Consider the following 23,379-nt stretch of genomic DNA (forward strand, 5'->3'; position numbering starts at 1 on the left):
TTAGAACCCAAATCCTCAGATCTCAGCCTCTAGAGCAGCTAGGAATACAGGCATGAGTCACCAGCACCCAGCATCTCCTTACCCTATCAATCCCTCCTTTGTAATATATCAGCCTCTTTCAATGTATTTTAAAAGGTATATACAGGACAGTGAAGCTCATTATGGCAAAATTAATATTCTTGAGTAGTATGTGCATTATGTATATGTATGAAACATTTCTGTAAACAGACATTTCATGCCCTTCAATAGGACCTATGTTCACTGTGTCCTCTTTGGGCAAGTATGCATCCATTTCTTCAAAAATATTAGAATGGGAGCATTTTAATCTACTATAAATAGACATTCAAAATCAGACATTTGAGTGAGGAGCTAAAAGGATGGACTAGAGAGTTCCTTTGGTTTAGATATAAAGCATTCCACACCCCAAAAGGCTCATGTATCAAAGGTTTGGAAAAGTGACTGCCTCTTTTTGGAAAGTGTCTGGCTCTTCAAGGTTCTGACTTCATCAATAGATTAATCCACTGATGGATTTGTAATTTTGGAAGGTGATGGAAATATTAGGAAGTGAGGCTTGAAGAAAATATGTCTCTTGGGTGGATGTTCCTTTTTTAAGAATGTGTCGGGGCTGGGAAGGTGGCTCAGTGGTAGAGTGCTTGCCTCGCATGCTTGAGGCTCTGGGTTTGATCCCGCAGCACCACATAAGCAGAAAAAGCTGGAAGTGGTCCTGTGGCTCAAGTGGTAGAGTGCTAGCCTTGAGCTGAAGAGCTGAGGGACAGCGCCCAAGCCCAGAGTTCAGGTCCCACGACCAAAAACAAAACAAAACAAAAAAAAAGAATGTGTCTTGTTCTATGGCCCTTCTTCTCAATCTCACTTTCTACTTCCTGGCAGTCATAGTATAAAGCAATGTCCTCTGCCACATGCTTCTACTGCCATAACATTCTGCCTCACCTCAGACCCAAAAGAATAGACCCAGCTGACCTTGACTAAAATTTCTCAAACTGTGAGCTAAAATAGATCCTTTATCCTTTTTTTTTTTTTTTTTTGTCGGTCGTGGGGCTTGAACTCTGGGCCTGGGCGCTGTCCCTCAGCTCTTCAGCTCAAGGCGAGTGCTCTACCACTTGAGCTACAGCGCCACTTCCGGTTTTCTGGTGGTTTATTGGAGATAGGAGTCCGGTCTCTCCTGCCCGGGCTGGCTTTGAACCGCGATCCTCAGATCTCAGCCTCCTGAGTAGCTAGGATTACAGGTGTGAGCCACCAGCGCCCGGCTCCTTTATCCTTTTAAATTGTTTCTCTCAGGTATTTGTCACAGCAATGAAGAGCTAATACCATAGCCTTTGCTAAACTTTGAAACTGAAAAAGTCAAACCCATCAGGGCCTAGTGGTTCATGCCTATAATCTTTGCTACTTGGGAGACAGAGATTGGTTCAAGGCTCACTCAGTCAAAAAATTATTGAGACCCTATTTCAGTTAACAGGTGTAGTGAAGCATGCTAGGATCCCAACTACACAAGAGGCCACAGAAGATCATAGTCTGAAAAAATAACTAAGGCAAAAAAGAGCTGGAGGTGTGGCTCAAATGGTGGCAATCCTAAGGCCCTGAATTCAAACCCTAGTATCAAGCTGGGTGGCAGTGGCTCACATCTAGACACCTAACTACTCAGAAGCTTGAGAAATTAGGATGGAAGTTCAAAGCCTGGGCAAGATAGTTCCTGGGATTCTTATCTCTAATTAACCATTCAAGTGGTTGAGTGCCAGTGTTGAGCAAAAAAGTTCACCCACAGTGCCTAGGCCCTGAGTTCAGGTCCCAGTTCCAGCACAAAAGAAAAAAATATACACTATCAAAATCAAACAAAAGGGGCTGGGAAGATGGCTCAGTGGTAGAGTGCTTGCCTTGCAAGTACCACAAACAAAAAAAGCCGGAAGTGATGCCCTGGCTCAAGTGGAGTGCCAACCTTGAGCTGAAGAGCTGAGAGACAGAGCCCAGACCCAGAGTTCAAGCCACACGACCAACAAAAAATAAATAAATAAATAAATAAAAATGGCCAACGCTTAAAGAAGAACCCATATCCAATGAAGAGAAAGGGAGAACTCTGGTAATTAATTCAGAAGTGACTACAAGCCTAAATCACATGGAGAATTAGGAGAACAAAACAGAGAAAAATGTAAAGCATTTGGTAACTTCAGTATGAGCTTCCCCTGTTGGGGCCAAGGAACTTAAAGATATATCTTATGCACTTTTTGGTATGCCAAGAGCACAATCCACCCCCCTATACTGGCAGTTGACCAGCACTCCTACCATGATGGTTCTTAACCATTTTAGGTTGTTTAGGGATTTGGTCTGACAGTGACTCATCTGCACAAGCTAACACTAGAGATTCGTCCAAGAGCTATACCCATTACCTGACTTATAGGATTGTAACCCCTCTGTGTAACACCATGATGATAACAATAAAATTAAGTTTTAAAATAATTAGAATAAAAATCCAGTGCACTGCTCAGAAGACTATATCCTTCTCCAGAGGAATCCTATTAAGGAATAAACCTCTCTAAAAACCAGAAGGCATTGAATTATCTCAATTCAGTGTCCCTATTGAAATTATGATGAGTTGACTAGGTAAGAGAGGACTACTTGGCTGAAGGGGATATCTGAAACAAACTCACCAAGATATGTGGGCTCTAAAGAGCACAGACTATGATAGAAATAGACTACAAAGTGTAGTGGTGGGTGGTCCGGCTCTCTGTAAATAGGAAACCAATATAACATCAAGAAATAGCCCTATGTGACTGTGCCAAGTGACACAGATTACATGGTTCTCGTAGCATCTTCTCCCACTACAGAACTCAGTGTTTGAAAAGCCCCCCACCCTCTGAGCTTTTCAAAGATATGTTCAGTCTAGACTCATCCTGCTCAAAATTATGTCCAAACAGTGCTTCCCACACACCCCCGAAACACCATCAGAAAAAAAAGGAATCGCTGTGCTCCATATTTTCACTGCACAGCTGGCCAAACAGACCAAGAGCTTCAGGAGACAGTAAACACCCGCCCAGTTCAGTCTAAACACCACCCAAATTAGACAGGCAAGAAGAGCCCAGAATGGCAGCATAGTCATTCACCTCACCTCCAAGTATACATCCAAAAGCCTCCCTTAAGAAAACAAGAACCTGACCACCATTCTCTTAACGGATCCAATAAGAGACAGAAGGGGAAAACTGTATATGGCCCTAACCAGTTTTGACTCCTAGACTTTCACAAGAGACATTCGAAACAGACTACACCAGCTGCACAACTGAGAACAGGTGGACTCTAATGTAGCATTACCCAATCTGAGTTAGGAGGCAAGGAGGAATTTTTAACCAGCTTTTTATCTACTCTCTTTTTCATTTCTTACTTTTCCATACCTTAAAGATACATTAATTTTTTTCCCATTCCTCCCAACCCCCTTTTTTGTGTGTAAAATGGGGTCTATGTGTCTCAGGCCCCACCTGGAACTTACTCAAATAGCTCAAGCGGTCTTGACCTAACAATCCTCTGACCTCCTTCTCCCAAGTACTAAGATCATAGGTATGTGCTGCCATGCCCTACTTTTCCCTCTAATTAGATTTTATCTTGCAAAAGACTGGCCTCTTCTTTCTAATTTTCTCTTATTTTTTTAATCTTCCTTTATTCTCTTTTCCTTTTCTTTTTTACTTCCACTAGTTCTGCCTTTTACTTTTGTAAAAGTATTTTGTGTTGTTTCATAAATATAATGTGCATTGTTTCATCAATTTCTATGAAGACTATAGGACAGACTGAGCTACACAGCAAGTTGAAAATCAACCTTGGCTGATTCACAGTAGTGAAAAACCATCCCAAAAAGGCTTACAAAATAGTTAATTTATAATGAATGAAGCTGGGCACCAGTGGCTCACTCGTGTAATCCTAGCTACTCAGGAGGCTGAGATCTGAGGATCACAGTTCAGCCAGCCCCGAGCAGGAAAAGTCCATGAGACTCATCTCCAATTAAATATCAGAAAACCAGAAGTGGTGCTGTGGCTCAAGTGGTAGAGCACTTGCTGTGAGCTGAAGAGTTCAGAGATATCGCCCAGGCCCAGAGTCCAAGCCCCATGTGTGACAAAATAAAATGAATGGATGTATAAATATTTTGAGAAGAGAATTCATCCAGGGGGCACTTTTCTCATAGACATGTAAGGAAGTGTTCCCTCCTGTTCAGCCATGGAGGCATTCATACATAGGATGCTACAGATGTGGTTCAAGGGAAAATGTTTGACATCCTTATCAAGGAAATATAAATCTGAACTACACTAAGACTGCATCTTAAGTTCATCTAAACAATGGCTATCAGGGCTGGGAAGGTAGGTCAGTGGTAGAGTGGCTTGCCTAGCTTGCATGAGGCCCTGGGTTCCATTCCACAGCACCACATAAACAGAAAAAGCCAGAAGTGGCACTGTGGCTCAAGCCTTAAACTGAAGACCTGAGGGACAGTGACCAGACGCAGAATTCAAGCCCCAAGACAAAAAAAAAAAAAAAAAGCCGGGTGCTGGTGGCTCACGCCTGTCATCCTAGCTACTCAGGAGGCTGAGATCTGAGGATAACAGTTCAAAGCCAGCCTGGGGAGGAAAGTCCGGGAGACTCTTATCTCCAATAAACCACTCAGAAAATCAGAAGTGGGGGGCTGGGAAGGTGGCTCAGTAGTAGAGTGCTTGCCTTGTATGCCTGAGGCCCTGGGTTCAATTTCTCAGCACCACATAAGCAAAAAGAAAAAAGCCGGAAGTGGCGCTGTGGCTCTAGTGGTAGAGTGCTAGCCTTGAGCTGAAGAGCTGAGGGACAGCACCCAGGCCCAGAGTTCAGGCCCCACGACCGGACCAAAAAAAAAAATTCGGAAGTGGCACTGTGGCCCAAGTGGTAGAGAGCTTGCACTGAGCTGAAAAGCTGAGGGGCAGTACCCAAGGCCCCAAGTTCAAGCTCCATGACCAACCAAAAAGAAAGAAAATAAATAAATAAAGGCTATCATCAAGAAAAAAAAGTGTTGGTGTGGATCTGAAGGAAAGGGAAATTTTACATAGTCAGATTGTAAATTCATTACACTATGTAAATAAATACAGAAGTTCCTCAGAGAACTGAAAATAGAACTACCATAATTATGCCATGATTAATGAGTTTATTCCTGGAGGAATCCAAGTCAGTAAAGTCAGTATATAACAGAGATACAATGCACACCCATGTTTACTGATGCACTATTCACTCAAAATATAATAACTCAGTGCAATTCTGGGGTGAATATGTAGCATAAAGAATAGTTATGCTGTTTCCCATAAAACACAAATAGGACATTAATACAATGAAAAAAAATGTGAGATGTAATTTAGAGAAAATGTTTAGATTAAGAAGCAAAAAAAAAGCAATTATGCTAAAATGTAAACAAAACCCTCAAAAAATTCAAGTGCGGGCTGGGAAGGTAGCTCAGTGGTAGAATGCTTGCCTTGCATGCCTGAGGCCCTGGGTTCGAATCCGCAGAACCACATAAGCAAAAAGAAAAAAGCCTAAGTGGCACTGTGGCTCAAGTGGTAGAGTGCTAGCCTTGAGCTGAAGAGCTGAGGGACAGCACCCGGGCCCAGAGTTCAGGCCCCACAACCGGAACAAAAAAAAAAAAAATTCAAGTGCAAAAAGTCAACTCAAAAGGTTGGTACAAATCATGGCACACAGTATTAATCTGATGTTTACTTAGCTAGAAAATTATCATCATGCAGTAACATAATTAGAGAATTCTTTCTGCTTAGAAATGCAAAAACCAGCTGAGTGCTGGTGGCTCACGCCTGTAATCCTAGCTACTCAGGAGGCTGAGATCTAAGGATCATGGTTCAAAGCCAGACCAGGCAAGAAAGTCCATGAGGCTCTTATCTCCAATAAACCACTCAGAAAACCAGAAGTGGTGCTGTGGCTCATGTGGTAGAGTGCTAGCCTTAAGCTGAAGAGCTGAGGGACAGTGCCCAGCCCCACAACCGACCAAAAAAAAAAACAAAAACAAAATCATGACCCAGAAACAGTAGCAATCATACACTGAGATCTGAAATTTGACAGTTTAAAGATTATGGATGTTAAATCATAAACCTGAAGAAGTAATACAATCTGGGCTCATGAGGCACAACAGATAAGCTGAAAACAAGTAATAAAAATAAAGTGATATTTTATTTAAAGCAGAAAAAACAACTGTAATTTTCTATTGTGATTTAAAAAGTCCCTTACTGTAACTGACTATAAAAAAAAATCAACACTCAAAATGCAAGATGCCAAAATGGGAATTTAATCTTTACTTGTGAAGGAAAATGCATAAAGCTTCTAAATCACTTGCCTTTTTCCCTTAATAACCTAACCTCATACTTCTGGCACAGAAACTTGCCTCAGAATTTGATGAACACTGAGACCATTTGTAAGAAACATATAGGTAAGTTCTTCAAGGCCATGAAAACCAAACATCAATCTAAAAAAGACTAAAAGTCAGGTATTAAATTCCTGGGTAAAGCATTCAAAAAACCAGGGCTTCATGGTCCTTTATAGAGAAAACCTCTTCAGATCTTACAATCTACTAACATTAGAAAGAAGTCTTCCAGAATCCATGATGGAAATTCATAATGAATTACTAGATTTGTTAGGTTGAGAGTGTTATAACCACACTCCTGATCCAACATATAGCTGGGCCATGAAGTTTACAAACCAAAACTACAGTTAGGAGGAGTATGTCAGAAAGTTTCCAGGGTTCACCTCCTCAAAACCATCAAGTTAAAGCCAGGTGCCCCATGGCTCATGCCAGTAATCCTAGCTACTCAGTAGGCTGAGCTATAAGGATTTCAGTTCAAAGCCAGGCACTGGTGGCTCACACCTGTAATCCTAGCTACTTAGGAGGCTGAGATCTGAGGATCGCGGTTCAAAGCCAGCCCGGGCAGGAAAGACCGTGAGACTCCTATCTCCAATAAACCACCAGAAAACCGGAAGTGGCGCTGTAGCTCAAGTGGTAGAGTGCTTGCCTTGAGCTGAAGAGCTGAGGGACAGCGCCCAGGCCCAGAGTTCAAGCCCCACGACCGACAAAAAAGGATTGTGGTTCAAAGCCAGCCTGGGCAGGAAAGCCCATGAGACTCTTATCTCCAATAAACCTCCCCATAACCAGAAGTGCACTGTGGCTCAAAGTGGTAGAGGCCTTGAGCTGAAGAGCTCAGGGACAGCGCCCAGGCCCAGAGTTCAAGCCCCACAACTGACTGGAGGGGAAAAAAAAAAAGCCTAGTTGAACAACTATTCTGAACACAAAAGTATCTTTACATGAGCTAAAGAATATCCAGACAAGAGATTATAGTACCTAACTGCAATGCAGAATATGACAAGGCAAACTGAAGAGTATAGGAAGGATAGTTGCACATCACTAACATCATTTATCTTCCAAATGCATGCAGCAAAAGAGAAACCTTTCTTACAGAGGAAAGAAGTGAAATGATCAACATGAAACAGTCACCAGATTAGCTAGTCTGGTTTTGGTTGTTTTATTCTTGTTTGTGGGGGTTTTTTGTTTTGTTTTTGTGCCAGTCCTGGGAGTTGAACTCAGGGTCTGGGCGCTGTCCCTTACCTTTTTCTGCTCAAGGCTATCACGCTACCACTTGAACCACAGCTCCACTTCTGGCTTTCTGGTACTTAACTGGACTTCCTGCCCTGACTGGCTTTGAACCACAATCCTCAGATTTTCATCTCTTAAATCGCAAAAATTATAAGCATAAGCCACTGACACCCAGCTCTAAGATGTTTTGAATAGAGCTGGGAAGGTGGCTCAGTGGTAGAGTGCTTGCCTCATATGCATGAGGCCCTGGGTTTGATTCCTCAGCACCACATAAACATAAAAAGCCAGAGTGGCACTATGGCTCAAGTGGCAGAGCACTAGCCTTGAGCTGAAGAGCTGAGGGAGAGCGCCCAGGCCCAGAGTTCAAGTCCCATGACTGTCCAAAAAAAAAGATGTTTTGAATAAACATCAACATAGGGGAAAAAACTGCATTAAATGCACACAAAAAAAATAAACAAGAGTCAAAGGCCAACTACATGCTGCCTAGGAGAGACTCAGTTTAGATTTGAAAGATACACATAACTTGGTATATGAACATAGTGAACAGATGGGTAAAGCTATTCCGTTGAAATGGAAATGGAAAGAGAGAAGGGATAGTTAAATTTATATCAGACAAAACAGACTTTAGTCAAAACTCACAGAAGACAAAAATACATACTGAAAAAGGGGTGAATTCATCAAGATTGTAACATAGCAAATGCTTGTATCCAACATCAAAGCACCTTGATACTTAGGGAAAATATTAATGATCTAAAGAAAGAAATATGGTAATACAGTAACAGTACAGGACCTCAATGCACCATTACTAATAATGGATATTCCATCCAGACAGAAAATCAAGAGAGAAACATTGGACAGTAACAATACTATAGACCAAAGTGACTGAGCATACATACACAAACCATTCAAAAAGCAAGTACACATTCTTCACAAACACTTAAAACAAAATTCAGTACACAAAAAACATGGTGTAAAGTAAAAGCAGTTTGGTGTTCTTTTGTTTTAATGGAACTGGAATGTAACCTCAGGGCCTTAGACTTACTAGGCAAATGTTCTATCAACTGAGACACATTTCCTAGCTATGATTGTTTTTTCTTTGTTTTCTTTTGTTTTGTTTTTCATCAGTTGTGAGGCATGAACTGTGAGCCTGGGCACTAGCCCTTGTTTTAGTTATTTTTAAGACAGGGTCTTGCGTTTTCCTCAGACCAGGATCTTGCTATGTCTTCCTCATAACTGGGACAATAGGCACACATCACCATGCTCAACTTATAGTTTGAGATGAGGCCTCAACTAACTTTTTGTCCAGATTGGGCTCAAACTGCAATCCTCCTGATCTCTGGCTGCCTCCTTGGTAGCTGGGACTACAGGCATGAACTTCCCATGTTCATGGATCAGAATTCATAATGAAAAAAATGGCAATACTACTGAAAGCAAGCTAGAGTTAATGCAATCCTTATAAAAATTTCAATGTCATTTTTCACAAAAATAGAAAATCAATCATAAAATACATATGAAAGCAAAAAAATACTTTTTTGTTTTGTTTTGCAAATTCTGGGGCTTGAACTCAGGGCCTGGACACTGTCCCTGAGCTTCTTTTTGCTCAAAGATAACACTCTACCACTTGAGTCACAGCACCACTTCTGGCTTTTTCTGTTTATGTGGTACTGAAGAATTGAACCCAGGGCTTTATGCATGCTAGGCAAGTATTCTACCACTAAACCAGAAGGTTGAGATCTGAGGCTCACATTTCAAAGCCAGCCAAAGAAAGCCCGTGAAATTTCAAGACCATGACATGGCAAATAGACAACAAAAGAAAAACCAGAAGATTGGGCGTCATCGAAACATACAATTATTACAGATCTAGATTCCTCCAAGAAAGTAAAAAGATAACCAACGGAATGGAAAATTTTTTTTTGTTGTTGTTTTTTTTGGGGTCTGGTCGTGGGCCTGAACTCTGAGCCTGGGCGCTGCCCCTCAGCTCTTCAGCTCAAGGCTAGCGCTCTACCACTTGAGCCACAGCGCCACTTCCGGCTTTTGGTTTTTTTTTGCTTATGGGTGCTGAGGAATCGAACCCAGTGCATGCAAGCCAAGCACTTTACCACTGAGCCACCTTCCCAGCCCTGGAAAAATTTTTAAATTACCTGATAGGAGATTAATATCCAGGAAAGATTAAGTACTCCTATAAATCAACAAAAAAATGAAGAAATTGAAAAATGGGCTAAGGATATGAACAAACATTTGCCCAAGTAAGATACACTAAAGTGAAGCATACCTCAAGTGGTAGAGAACCAACCAGAAATGAAAAAGCTAAGTGACAACACCCAGGCCATAAGTTCAAGCACTGACATCAAAACACAATTTAAAGAAAAAAAGAGCAGGCTGGGAATGTGGCTTAGTAGAAAAATGCTTGCCTAGGATATCACACAAACAGAAAAAGCCAGAAGTGGAGCTGTGGCTCAAGTGGTAGAGACTAGCCTTGAACAAAAGAAGAAAAGCTCAGGGACAGTGCCCAGGCCCTGAGTTCAAGCCTCAGGACTGGCCAAAAGAAAGAAAAAGAAAAGAAAAAAAGAACAAATATACTACTGGCAAATAAGCATATAAAATATGATCTATATCACTAATTAGTGAAATAAAACTCAAAATTATAATGACAATAATGATGATCTGACACTAAAATACCTGTTAGCAAAATAGTAGAAGAAATTAAGCATAGATTAGGATAAAGAGAAAAAGGGGGGCTGGGAAGGTGGCTCAGTGGTAGAGTGCCTGCCAAACATGCATGAAGCCCTGGGTTCAATTCCTTAGTACCACATAAACAGAAAATGCCAGAAATAGTGCTGTGGTTCATGTGATAGAGCATTAGCCTTGAGCACAGAGAGGCTCAGGGACAGAGCCCAGGCCTCGAGTTCAAGCCCCAGGACCAGCCAAAAAAAAGAGACAGAGAGAGAAAGGGAACTCTCATATACAGCTGATGGAAAAGTAAAATAATGCATCTGTCATGGAAAACAGAAGATTTTTTCAAAAAGTTAAACATGGAATTACCATACGACTTCAGTAACTCTGATCCTAAGTATATTCCCAAGGGAAGTGAAAATTGGAATTCACGTGTGCATACCAATGGTCACGGCAGCTTTATTCACAGTGGCTCAAAGATGGAAACAACCCAAGTATGCATCACAGATGAATGGATAAATTAATATTACTTATACACATACAACAGATTATTATTTAATCACAAAAGGAATGAAATTCTGATATTCTACTACATGTAGATGAAACTTGAAAAATCTGATATTAAATGAAATAACTACTCGAAAAAGGACAAACTTTGAATCTGTTTATGTGAAGTATATAGTACAGTCAAATTCAAAGTAGAGGCAGGGGGGCTGGGAAGGTGGCTCAGTGGTAGAGCGCTTGCCTTGCATGCTTGAGGCCCTGGGTTCGATTCCTCAGCACCACATAAGCAAAAAGAAAAAAGCCGGAAGTGGCGCTGTGGCTCAAGTGGTAGAGCGCTAGCCTTGAGCTGAAGAGCTGAAGGACAGCACCCAGGCCCAGAGTTCAGGCCCCATGACCGGACCCAAAAAAAAATAAAAACAAAAACAAAAAACAAAGTAGAGGCAGGGCGCTGGTAGCTCACGCCTGTAATCCTAGCTACTCAGGAAGCTGAGATCTGAGGATCGCGGTTCAAAGCCAGCCCGGGCAGGAAACACAGTGAGACTCCTCTCCAATAAACCACGAGAAAACCGGAAGTGGCGCTGTGGCTCAAGTGGTAGAGCACTGGCCTTGAGCTGAAGAGCTGAGGGACAGCACCCAAGCCCAGAGTTCAAGCCTCACGACTGACCAAAAAAAAAAAAATTCAAAATAGAGTAGCGTGCAATTACTAGAGGCTAGAGAGAGAGGAAAGGAGAAATGGGCAGTTATTGTTTAATGAGTAAAGAGCAATGCTCCCTATTCACCACTAGGATGAAAATTCTAGAAATAAAAGTAACAGTTATAAACATTTTGAATTCACTTGACATCACTGAACTAAGCACACAAAATGCACAAACTACAAATTCACACGCACGCTCTCTCTCTCTCTCTATATATATATATATATGTGGAAATATATCTATATATGTATCTATATATAGATACACACAACCACACAAAACCAAAAAATATAACTAAAGTTATAGCTAAGGGGTAGAGCACTTCACTAGCAAGCAAGAAGTACTGGGTTCAATTCCCAGAATGGGATGAATTGTATTAAAAAATTAAATAAAAAATAGTAAGGTGTAAAGTAACCAATTAAAACAAATCACTACAGAAATGTGCTATGGTCTCTTCTTGCTGCTGTTTTATGCAGGTCCTGGGGTTTGCACTCAAGGTCTACACAATGTCCCTTAGCTTTTTTTGTTCAATGGCAGCACTCTACCACTTAAGCCCTAGGTCCATTTCCAGCTTTTTGGTGGTTAATTGGAAATAAGTTTCAGAGACTTTTCTGCCCATGTTGGCTTTGAACCATGATCCTCAGATTTCAGCTTCCTGAATATCTAGGAATATCTAGGAATACAGCCACGCACTATCAATGCCCAACTGTGAGTTTCTGAAAAACAAATAAACAAAAATGACTGTTGCCAGGTGCACACCTATAGTTCTAGTATTCAAAAGACCACAGCAGGAGGTTTTCAGGGGTTTTTGTTACTAGAAAAATAAAAATAAGTGAATGAGTGTTTTGTGGGACAACTATGATACAATTACCTACCATCATATACAACACCTACTATTTCAATTTGTTTAAATATTGAATTTTCTTCTTTTCCAAAAGTTCCTGCCTAATACATTTGATGTCTTGAGTTCAAACCCAGTACTGGCCCAAAAAAAAAAAGGCTCCTTCCATTTGTTTTTATTGCTGTTTTATTTTCTTGTCAATCATGGGTCCTGAATTCTGGGCCTGGATGCTGTCCCTCAGCTCTTCAGCTCAAGGTGAGCACTCTACCACTTGAGCCACAGTACCACTTCTGGTTTTCTGGTGGTTCATTGGAGATAAGAGTCTCATGAAATGCCGGGCACTGGTGGCTCACACCTGTAATCCTAGCTACTCAGGAGGCTAAGATCTGAGGATCACAGTTCAAAGCCAGCCCGGGCAGGAAAGACTGTGAGACTCCTATCTCCAATAAACCACCAGAAAACCGGAAGTGGCACTGCAACTCAAGTGGTAGAGCGCTCGCCTTGAGCTGAAGAGCTGAGGGACAGCACCCAGGCCCAGAGTTCAAGCCCCACGACCGACAAAAAAAAAAAAAAAGAGTCTCATGGACTTTCCTATCAGGGCTGGCTTTGAACCATGATCCTCAGATCTCAGCCTCCTGAGTAGCTAGGATGACAGGCATGAGCCACTAGTGCCACCTACAGACACCCAGCTAATTAACCCACCCATTTAATAATGCTCCGAGAAACCCTACATGCCTTTTCCCATTCATATACCAAAAAGTAAAACAAAACCTCCTCTCCTCCTTTGACTTTCCTTATAACAGAAAGTTATAAGCCCTTCCAGCTGTCACACCTACATGTACTCAACTCAGGAAGGGCAACTGATTGACTCATGTAGTTGTAATCCCTGTATAACTGCATCACCTCTATAACAATAAACTAATAAAAATTTAAAAAGAAGGACAACTGCCTTGGTGCACACACCAAATTTTTATCTGGCACTTCTACAGGATAAAGATAGGCATGGTCTATAGGGTCCCACCTTGACCATGAGTAAAAGTATCACTATTAAGTCTATTACAAAGGAAATGAATTGAAAGAAAACATAAAGAGGGAGGGAAGTGGGAAGAAAGGAAAGGGGAAAAATACAAACGGAAGGGAAAAGAGCCACTTTAGTTTTCCATTTGATTACTCAGTTAAGTAATTGACCAAGTTCAATTCAGGTCTAACTTGAAAATATAGGCTAGAGAAAAAAGCACACAGCAATGGGTGGCTGATAAATTGGAAAAGGATGATATTCCAAGTAGTACAGAGAAAAAGAAATGTACATAGAAAGAAAAACAAAACTACCACTTCAAGTCAGTGGTAGTGAGTCAGAGTCCCACATATCTGCCCCCCACCCCCACAATTCCTTAGGAGCATCACAGCCAGATGAGAAAACAAGGGAATTACTAATTAGAATTATTTCCCTATTGGAGCCGGGCGCCGGTGGCTCACGCCTGTAATCCTAGCTATTCAGGAGGCTGAGATCTGAGGATTGTGGTTCAAAGCCAGCCCAGGCAGGAAAGTCCATGAAACTCTTATTTCCAATAAACCACCAGAAAACCGAAGTGGCGCTATAGCTCAGGTGGTAGAGCAGGGACAGCACTCAGGCCCAGAGTTCAAGGTTCACAACCGACAAAAAAAAAAATTATTTCCCTATGCTTGAGGCCCTGCATATAAGCAGAAAGTCAGAAGTGGTGCTGTGGCTCAAATGGTAGAGCACTAGCCTTGAGCTGAAGAGCTGAAGGACAGAGCCCAGGCCCAGAGTTCAGGCCCCACGACCAACAGGAAATAAAAAAGAATTATTTCCCTATGGACTTCAGTGAGGAAAAAATAAGTATCACATCATATCACTTATTTATATTAGTAATGCCAACACATAAGAAAGTTCAGAAAAATGACTGAGGCAGAAGATGTGGAATCAATTGAGCCCCTTTTCTTATGTAATGCTTCAGGATGTATTTTTCTCAGTGGTCGGTCATGGGGCTTGAACTCTCGGCCTGGGCACTGTCCCTGAGTTCTTCAGCTCAAGGCGAGTACTCTACCACTTGAGCCATAGTGCCGCTTCCATGCAATTCTTGAATATGCAAATTTGTGGAGGAAATATGTAATGTCCAATGCTGACAAAAATACAGAAAACAAGCATCCTCACTGTTAGAGTAAATTAGACTCAGCCAGAAAACCACTCAAACATCCAGGTAGGAAGAGCAAAGGAAAAGTTTATTGGCAGAAAGGGGACCTGCAAGACCCCTTCTCACAAGGTGAGAGGAAGTCAGAAGTGCCGGCTATCAGCTCAGGTGACCTGTAGTAACCTCCGGGATTTGGGGGATCCCATTGCCTTATATGGTCATAGCCATCCCAATGGGGTGCTCTCTCAGGGAAAGGGGGAAGGAGCTGATCATTTGCTGCCTTTACTGCATGGATCTAGTATTGCCTAGGGAAAGAGCATGTTAAGCCAGGAGGGAGGAGGCTTGTAGGCTAACTTTCACACTCCTGAAGGACAACTTGCCAAAAGCCATCTCATACAACCAACTGCTCAAAAATAGGAAGTCAGCAGATGAGGCTGAAAACTCAAATTTGAATCATAACACTAAAGCTAGACACAGAGTAAAGACTTAATGAAAGCTAGCTAGTCCAACTAGTCATAACTCTGGAGTATTAAACCACATTATCTCTAAGAGCCCTTAGAACTCTGAAATTTCATAAATTAGAAAAAGGCTATGATCCAAGCTATTTATATGTAAACAAGAACATAATTAATTTATAACAATGTACAAGAAGACATTAATTGTATTCACTAATAAAAAGAATAATGTTCTAATTCATTTATCTAACAAGCGAGTGGGCTACTTCAAAAAGTAGTGAGAGTTACTATGCCTAGATATATATATGGAAAAAGGTCAAATTCACATCTGTTGGAAGTATACAACTAAATCTTTAAAGTTTTGTGTTTATCAGGCTTTAATTTTTCTTTCAGTGTTGGTTCTCACTCATCAGTGAGAACTCCTGATTGTTTTTGATGGGAAAGAGAGACACAGATGGAATCAAGAGGTTGAGAATTTATCCCACTGTAGATAAACAGAAAAACAGGAAGCTTCTGAATGACATTTCCCAACATAGTCATTATTTTTACCAAAATGTTCTAATGTGTGACATTAACAAACCAAATGCAAGTATTGGGGCCACAGGTAAAATAATATGGTGATGCATTTTATGAATTTTAAAAATTAAAAAGGCTTCCAGATCCTCCTGTATATGCAAAATGTTTACAAAATTTTACTTCTACATACAAAAGTTGTCAAGAGGGGGTATGTAAGAGACTTGAGAGCATAATCATAATCATAAACATGTTTATTCATAAAATAAAAGCATAATTTGGAAATTAAACCCTAAAACAACATACTCACTGGTGCTCATACATGGGGAATAATTTCTGATCATTCTTATAATCAAGTATTAAGAAACAAAAATTCAATAGAAAGATGCAAAATGCAAACTATGAGAAATTAAAATTCAGGGCTGGGATGTGATAAAGTGCTGGTCTAGCACACTTAAGGCCTAGGGTTTGATCACCAGCACTGTAAAAATTAAATTAAATTTGGCACCAAGGTAACAAAAGGTTAGGAATATAAGGTACTTTCAGTTTCAATGACCATCCTTTTCAAACCACCATGCTTCAGATCATACCCTTTTGAATGTGTCTAAAAAGCTCAAAAGAAAATGGTACAACGTTTCTAACTTGTTGTAATGACTCTAAAACATATTCTTACACTGAAAGGCAAAGTGATCGGTCAATCTAAAGTCCAAGTATATGGTTCACAAATACGTGGTTCCAAAGAGACTACAAAACTACAAAGGAAAGCTCAGGGATAGCACCAAGGCCCTGACAGGGGAAGGAAGGTAGGAAGGAAGGGAGAGAGAGAGAGAGAGAAAGGGAGAGGGAGGGAGGGAGGGAGGGAGGGAGGGAGGGGGAGAGGGAGAGAGGGAAGGAGGGAGGGAGGGAGGGAGGGCAGCAAATACTAAGGACACATATAGCTCAAGTACTTAATTCATTTTTCCCATAATGCTATACAAATTCTGCTAAAGACAAGCCAAACGCCTTGCAATAAACCTACATTTTTTTCACTTTATTATTAAATTAAACATATTCACATTTAGCCTGCTTTGGAGGAGGCATACTTTTAAAAATTAAGGGCAGGAAAATCACTAGACAGATCACATAATGATTTAAAGACCAATAATAAATGGAACTGACTGAGAACTCCACCTTATCAACTGCTCTGGGAAATGTATGCATGAGATTCTGAAATTTTCACCTTTGAAATTTGCTTTTTTTGTGTGTGTGTCCAGTAGTGGGGCCTGAACTCTGGGCCTGGGCACTGTCCCTCAGCTCTTCAGCTCAAGGCTAGCACTCTACCACTTGAGCCACAGCGCCACTTCTGGCTTTTTTCATTTTGCTTATGTGGTGCTGAGGAATGGAACCCAGGGCCTCGTGCATGCAAGGCAAGCGCTCTACCACTGAGCCACCTTCCCAGCCCCTGCTTTTTTTTTAATTGTGTGATTTCACTTAGTCAAAAATACATATAATAAACTCATGAATAATGAAGACTTGCTGTGTTGTCTTTTTTTGGCAGTACTGGGATTAGAACTCAGGGCTTTACACTTGGCTAGGCAAATGCTCTCTACCACTGAGCTATCTTCCCAGCCCCCTCAGGCCTTTTAGAATGAGTTTTTCTAGATAGGATCTCATGGTTTTTGCCCTAGCCATCCTCAGACCATGATCCTCCTGCTACCTACATTTCCCATACAACTGCCATTACAGGATTGTGCCAACCTTGCCAGGCCCATGAATATTGCTACCAGTTAAATTTTCAATTAACATGTGAAACTAGACATGGTAGCTGACACATACTTGTATTCCCAGGTACTCAAGAGGCTAGGATGGGATTATTGCTTGAGCCCAGGAGTTCAAGACCAGCCTGAGTAACACATACAGACCACATCTGGGGGAGGGGGAGTGTTGACAATTTCTTTTTTTTTTTTTTTGGGGGGGTCCGGTTGTGGGGCCTGAACTCTGGGCCTGGGCGCTGTCCCTCAGCTCTTCAGCTCAAGGCTAGCGTTCTACCAATAGAGCCACAGTGCCATTTCCGGCTTTTTTCTTTTTGCTTATGTGGTGCTGAGGAATCGAACCCAGGGCCTCATGCATGCAAGGCAAGCACTCTACCACTGAGCCACCTTCCCAGCCCATCTATACTCAATATCCATGTAAATCATAACATTTGGAAGGAGAAATATCCAGCCATCTTAGTAAATGTCCAATATGGAAATAAAATTCCTTAAATATGTCTATCTGGTTTAAACCGAAAACCTAGATAGTATGCATCAACTTTCAAGCCAAACATACAATACTGACAAATACCATTTAGAGGCAACATAGCATCATATAACAAACTATGTCTTGGGAAGATGGCTCAGTGGTAAAATGCTTGCCTTGCGTGCATGAGGCCCTGGGTTCGATTCCTCAGCACCACATAAGCAGAAAAAGCCAGAAGTGGAGCTGTGGCTCAAGTGGTAGAGTGCTAGCCTTGAGCTGAAGAGCTGAGGGACAGCACCCAGGCCCAGAGTTCAAGCCCCACGACTGACAATAAATAAATAAGTAAATAAAAAATCTATGTCTTAGAATCCTTATGCCCTGGATTCAAGTTTCAACTAAGCACTTACTAGGTTAGTACCTTAGATCATTCCCTCTACTTCTGGTGTAATGTTCAAGTAGAATTCTGAATATGGTCAATCCCTATAAACACAAGACCCACGATCATAAAAGATCTAGTACATCCTTGGTTTTTAGAACAAAATAAAGTCCTGGACCTATCATATCTTCTCAACCACAAGTGAATGTCTTTACCTCAAAGAGAACTGCTCACCCTCTAACAGTGAGTTATAGTGTGTTTACAAAGGATTTATTCAAATTTTTGAACACTAGTTCTTTCAGATCTGGTTCTATGAATCTATCTTCTCCTCACCTTTAGACTCTTCAACATGCAAGATTCTTATTTTTTTTTATATTTATACACTGTCAATTAGAGGAAAACCAAACAAAAGGAAAATGAATGGAAGTAAAGAAATAAACTATATCTTACTATTTAAATTGGAAAAAATAAATATAACATAAAACTAAAATGTAAGGTATTCTGAAGAGAAAACAGGAAAATTTTTCCTGGTCTACTAATTTGAGAAAAGAAAAGGAACAATAAAAATAAGAATTTTAAGAAATAGTAGGTAGAGCGCTCACCTTGAGCTGAAGAGCACAGAGACAGCACCCAAGCCCAGAGTTCAAGCCCCACGACAAAAAAAAAAATATATATATATATGTGTGTGTGTGTGTGTGTGTGTGTATATGTATATACGTGTGCGTGTGTATATGGAGAAATAGCGGTAACTGGTGCTGGTGGCTCACGCCTGTCATCCTACCTACTCAGGAGGCTGAGATCTGAAGATCACAGTTCAAAGTCTGCCTGGGCAGGAAAGTTCATGAGACTCTGATCTCCAACAAACCACCAGAAAACCAGAAGTGGTGCTATGGCTCAAAGTAGTACAGCACTAGCCTAAGCAAAAACACACAGGGACAGTATGCAGGTGTTGAGTTTAAGCCCCATAACCAACACCACACACACACACACACACACACACGCACGCACGCACGCACACACACACAAAGTGGTTCATAATTCTAGCTACTCAGGAGTAGGGTAAAGGTTCAAAGCAAGCCTGAGCAAAAACTGGGTACTCTATCTCCAGTTAAATCAGCAAAGGAGTCAGGCTGGAAGAAGCAAAACATCAGCCATGAGCAAGCAAGCTGAGTGGGAACACAAGGTCCTGAGTTCAAACTCTAGTACCAGCAAAAAGAAGAAAAAGAGAAAGAGAAACTGGAGGAGCATAGTGGTTCATGCCTGTAATCCCAGTAAATTGGGAGGTGGAAATTGAGAGGATCAAAGCTCAAGATCGGCCTGGGCAAAAAGTATGCAAGACCCAATCTCAACAAACAAACTGGGCATGGTGGTAATGTGCTATGGTCCCAGAGATAAGGGAGGCATATATATGAAGGAGGACTTCAGTCTAAGATAGGCTTCAAGCAAAACCCAATCTGGGGGCTGGGAAGGTGGCTCAGTGGTAGAGCGCTTGCCTTGCATGCCTGAGACCCTGGGTTCGATTCCTCAGCACCACATAAGCAAAAAGAAAAAAGCTAGTAGTGGTGCTGTGGCTCAACTGGTAGAGCGCTAGTCAAGCTGAAGAGCTGAGGGACAGCACCCAGGCCCAGAGTTCAGGCCCCACGACCGGACCCAAAAAAAAAAAAAAAAATCTGAAAAGTAACTGAAACAATAAAGGTTGGGGGTGTAGTACAGTACTTGCCTAACAGGTACAAGGCTCTGAGAGCAAACCTTAATGAATAATAATAACTGTACTGAACCATTAAAATATCTGCATCATGGCAACAGTGGAAAAATCAAGATGGGTCTTCTGAAGCAGTTTCCACATTGAAGAAGTCAAAGTAAACCATATACACACAAATTTTTGCTGCTTATCTATTCTAGGAATTTAATGGTTTTGTATTTGTTGTGGCTAGTTACTGCTATTGATGTTAGAGTTATTGTTTTGGTTTTCAGTTTCTAAGGTAGTTTTGGAACAAATAGTGTAAAGGAAAACAGGAGTTTCACAAAAATAACTATTTTTCTCATCAGAGCAGGAAGCTTCTTGGAAAGGTTAAAAAAAAATAGGATGCAGAACTTTCCAAGCAATCATGGCAACAGAATGCGAAGTAGAAATTGTTTAACAGAGAAAGAGACATGAAGAGCAAAAACCTGGACTAATGGGCTCAGTCAACAACTGCCCCTTACAGAACGAGAACAGTACAGTGTAACACAAAACATAGCCCACTGCCAAGAGAAAACATTAAGAGGAATAGACAATTCTTAAATGACAAGAAAGAACTAGCAATCTCTGAGATCCATTTTCTTCATCTGTAGAATACAAATATAACATTAGGGCTCTATAGAAGGTAACAGAAGTGAGAGACTCCAACATATTTACCAGCCCATCACTGATCCTCAGGGGGAAAAAAAAAATCAATGGCTCTCCCTACCTCCTAAAGTCAATTTTACAGAATATTACAATGAAAGGGAGGGAAGCTCAGTATCACCTAAAATGAATAAACCAAATGATTTTGAGAAAGCTGAGATCTGAGAATCAAGGTTTGAAGCCAGCCCGGGCAGAAAATTCCCTGTGAGGCTCTTATCTCCAATGAAACACTCAAAAACAGGGAGTGGCACTGTGGAAGTAGTAGAGCTCTAGCCCTGAGCAAAAAGAGCTCAGAGACAACACACCCAAGCCCAGAGTTTAAGCCCCACAACGGACAAAAGTACAGCCTGGAGGCATGGTTCAAGTGGTAGAGTGCCAGACAATGAGCAAAAACAAGTATCAGGGAGTTCAAGTCCTGAACTCAAACCAAAAAAATAAAAGACAGCAAGATATTATCATGTCAAAAACCAAGTACAGTGAAATAGCTTCAGTGGAAACGCCTTGCAATGCTACAACAGGGACTCCTTCCCTTACCAACATCAGAACAAAAAGAGGGTCCTCCTCACATTTCTTCAAATTGCTGGAAAGTATGCACCTAATCTCCCCTCCCCCCCTCCGCCCCCTCCGTGGAATTTTAGGTTAGCAAACTCAAAAAGAAATGTGTGTTCCACACCTTGTACGACTAATATATGCTAATTAAAAAAAAAGCTTCACACACACACAAAAAAAAAATCTGTGCTCCAAATTAGTCATAAAAATCAAAACTGATCTCAAAACATTTTCTCACAGGAACGATGATAACAGTTAAATTTTCAAGCTAGCCCTCACAGCAATTAAACAACTAAATACCTACCATTCTTAACTGATTTTTTTTTTCTCAATCTAAGTACAATCTAGAAGCAACTTTATAGATTGATCTGAATTTTAAGAAAAAGCCTACAGCAATAGTGCTCAATTGCCTATGGGGGGGAAAAAAAGAAAAAGAAAAATAGGTGTCCTGAGATTCAAACAATTTATACAAAAACTTTTAAACTATAACTGAGGAAAGAACAGTCAATGACAGCTGTGAGTTGCCTTAACAGAAAAACACACAACTGCAGTAAGAGTAATTATCAATGAGGGAACAGATGAGACAGCATGAAAGGAAATGTACTCATTACCTGACACATGCAAATGTAACCCCTCTATATATCACCTCTATACTAACAATAAATTCTTTAAAAAAAAAACAAAACAAAAAACGAGTAACTCTCAGAATTCAGAATAACTGACTCGCTTAACAAGCTTTATTTAAGTCCTATCCTGTGCCCCTCCAACAGGAAATTGTTCTGAAGCTAAGCACACAGCCCTAGGAATACTTCCATCCAGCCCTAATGAATCACACACCAAATCCTAGTGCTTTGGGACTCACCTATACCTACATCTATTGCCTCACATCACCTCCATCTCAGAATTAACACACCTAGTTTGTTCTTAGTACTCTCAGTACTGTGAGGGAAAGAAGAAATTCACATTTATGAAGTACTTGCTGTGCTCTCCCTTGATTTTTACAACTGTGTAAGATAGGGAAGCATCATCCCCAATTTACACATTAAGAAAACGATGCTAAGTAATTTGCCCACAGCACCTGTAAAGAGAAGCCATTCCTCTGAACTCTACTCACTACCTACAGTAGTTGCTCCCCAGCCTCAAGGAAATAAGTGAATTAGGTACCACTGGACAGCTGACCACTTTCCCATCCATCACTTGTTATTCTAGTTCAGCAGTTCTGACAGCAAGTCATAGAGAACATAACCCATGGACTAATCATTTGATATTATTAATTTGGTATTCAAGGAATGCTCTTTAAAAAAAAAAAAAAGAGGGGGGGGATAATAATGTCCCTGGAGGTGAATCTGAGCTGTTGACATCATTTCCAAACTCCTTTTCAGAGACTCTTAAGACTTCATTTTTCACTTGCCATCTCAGTGTGGCTAATTTTAATTTCAAAAAGGTACCTTGCAAAACAAGGTTTTTCTCCTAGCACAGAAGACCTCTCTGCATGTCCTTGAATTTCAATAAATTCAATTTTATCCAATAATCTGCATAACTTCCAAAACAATTGTTAACACTGCAGTAAAAAAAAAAAGTTCTATCATAATGAACTGTGAACTAAATCTTGACTCAACTGTAGCAAAAATGGCAACAAAATCTATGTTTAGACAAATTCTCTACCTAAAATTTTCCATTACAAGCTTGGAAAGGAAAAAGAGAAAACCTATAGACTCAACATTTTAAATGTTTCTTAATTGAACATGATGATAGGTAATTATCAATAACGCAGTCGAGCCAAAAATCTATCATGTAATTGCCACAAAATACTAATATGGTAAAACACTCCCTTTAAATTTAGAGAAAAACAAGATTAAAAGAATGATCTAGCTTCTGGAGTTTCCATTCACCCCCAAGAGAAGATTCCAAGAGGGATAAGGCTCTCATATGAAAACAAGGTTGTTTTGTTTTTGTTTCTTGAAAACAAAACAAAAACACAACCAGGTCTACAAGACACACTAAGCCCTGACAACCCCGTGCAGCAATGCTTCCCATTCTAAGGTGTATTTCAAATACGGAAGGTGAAACAAAAATCAAAACGGATCCAACCATCTGCGCCCCGATGTCTGCAAAAATTTTGAACTGGGGGGGGATGGGGGGGGATAAAAAAAAAAAGAAATGATGTCAACGGTTTGGTTTTGGGTGTTTGGGTTGGTGGTGGTGGTTGTTTTTCTGGTAAGATTTCCGGGAGACAGATCAAACAGCTTAACCTCGGGGGGCTCCATCAACTCAGATGCAGGAACTTCTCTTTTTTTTTTCCTTTTTTTAATCCAATCGATGCTAGAAATTGCAAATGCTCAAGGTTTAGCTATATATATATATATTTTTTTTTTTGGATCAACTGTCTCTCCCCCTCCCCCGGCCCCCACCCCTTCTCC

The 23,379-nt window shown here is 40.8% G+C and overlaps 1 protein-coding gene across 1 annotated transcript in view; it reads right to left on the bottom strand.

The window, feature by feature from the left end:
• Dock3 (dedicator of cytokinesis 3) overlaps window positions 1-23,379 on the bottom strand; it is a 187,819-nt gene that overhangs the window by 161,512 nt on the left and 2,928 nt on the right. The gene's annotated exons all lie outside the window — the stretch shown is intronic.

Source organism: Dipodomys ordii, unplaced genomic scaffold (assembly GCF_000151885.1).
Source record: "Dipodomys ordii isolate 6190 unplaced genomic scaffold, Dord_2.0 Scaffold107, whole genome shotgun sequence".
NCBI classification, from domain to species: Eukaryota; Metazoa; Chordata; class Mammalia; order Rodentia; family Heteromyidae; genus Dipodomys; species Dipodomys ordii.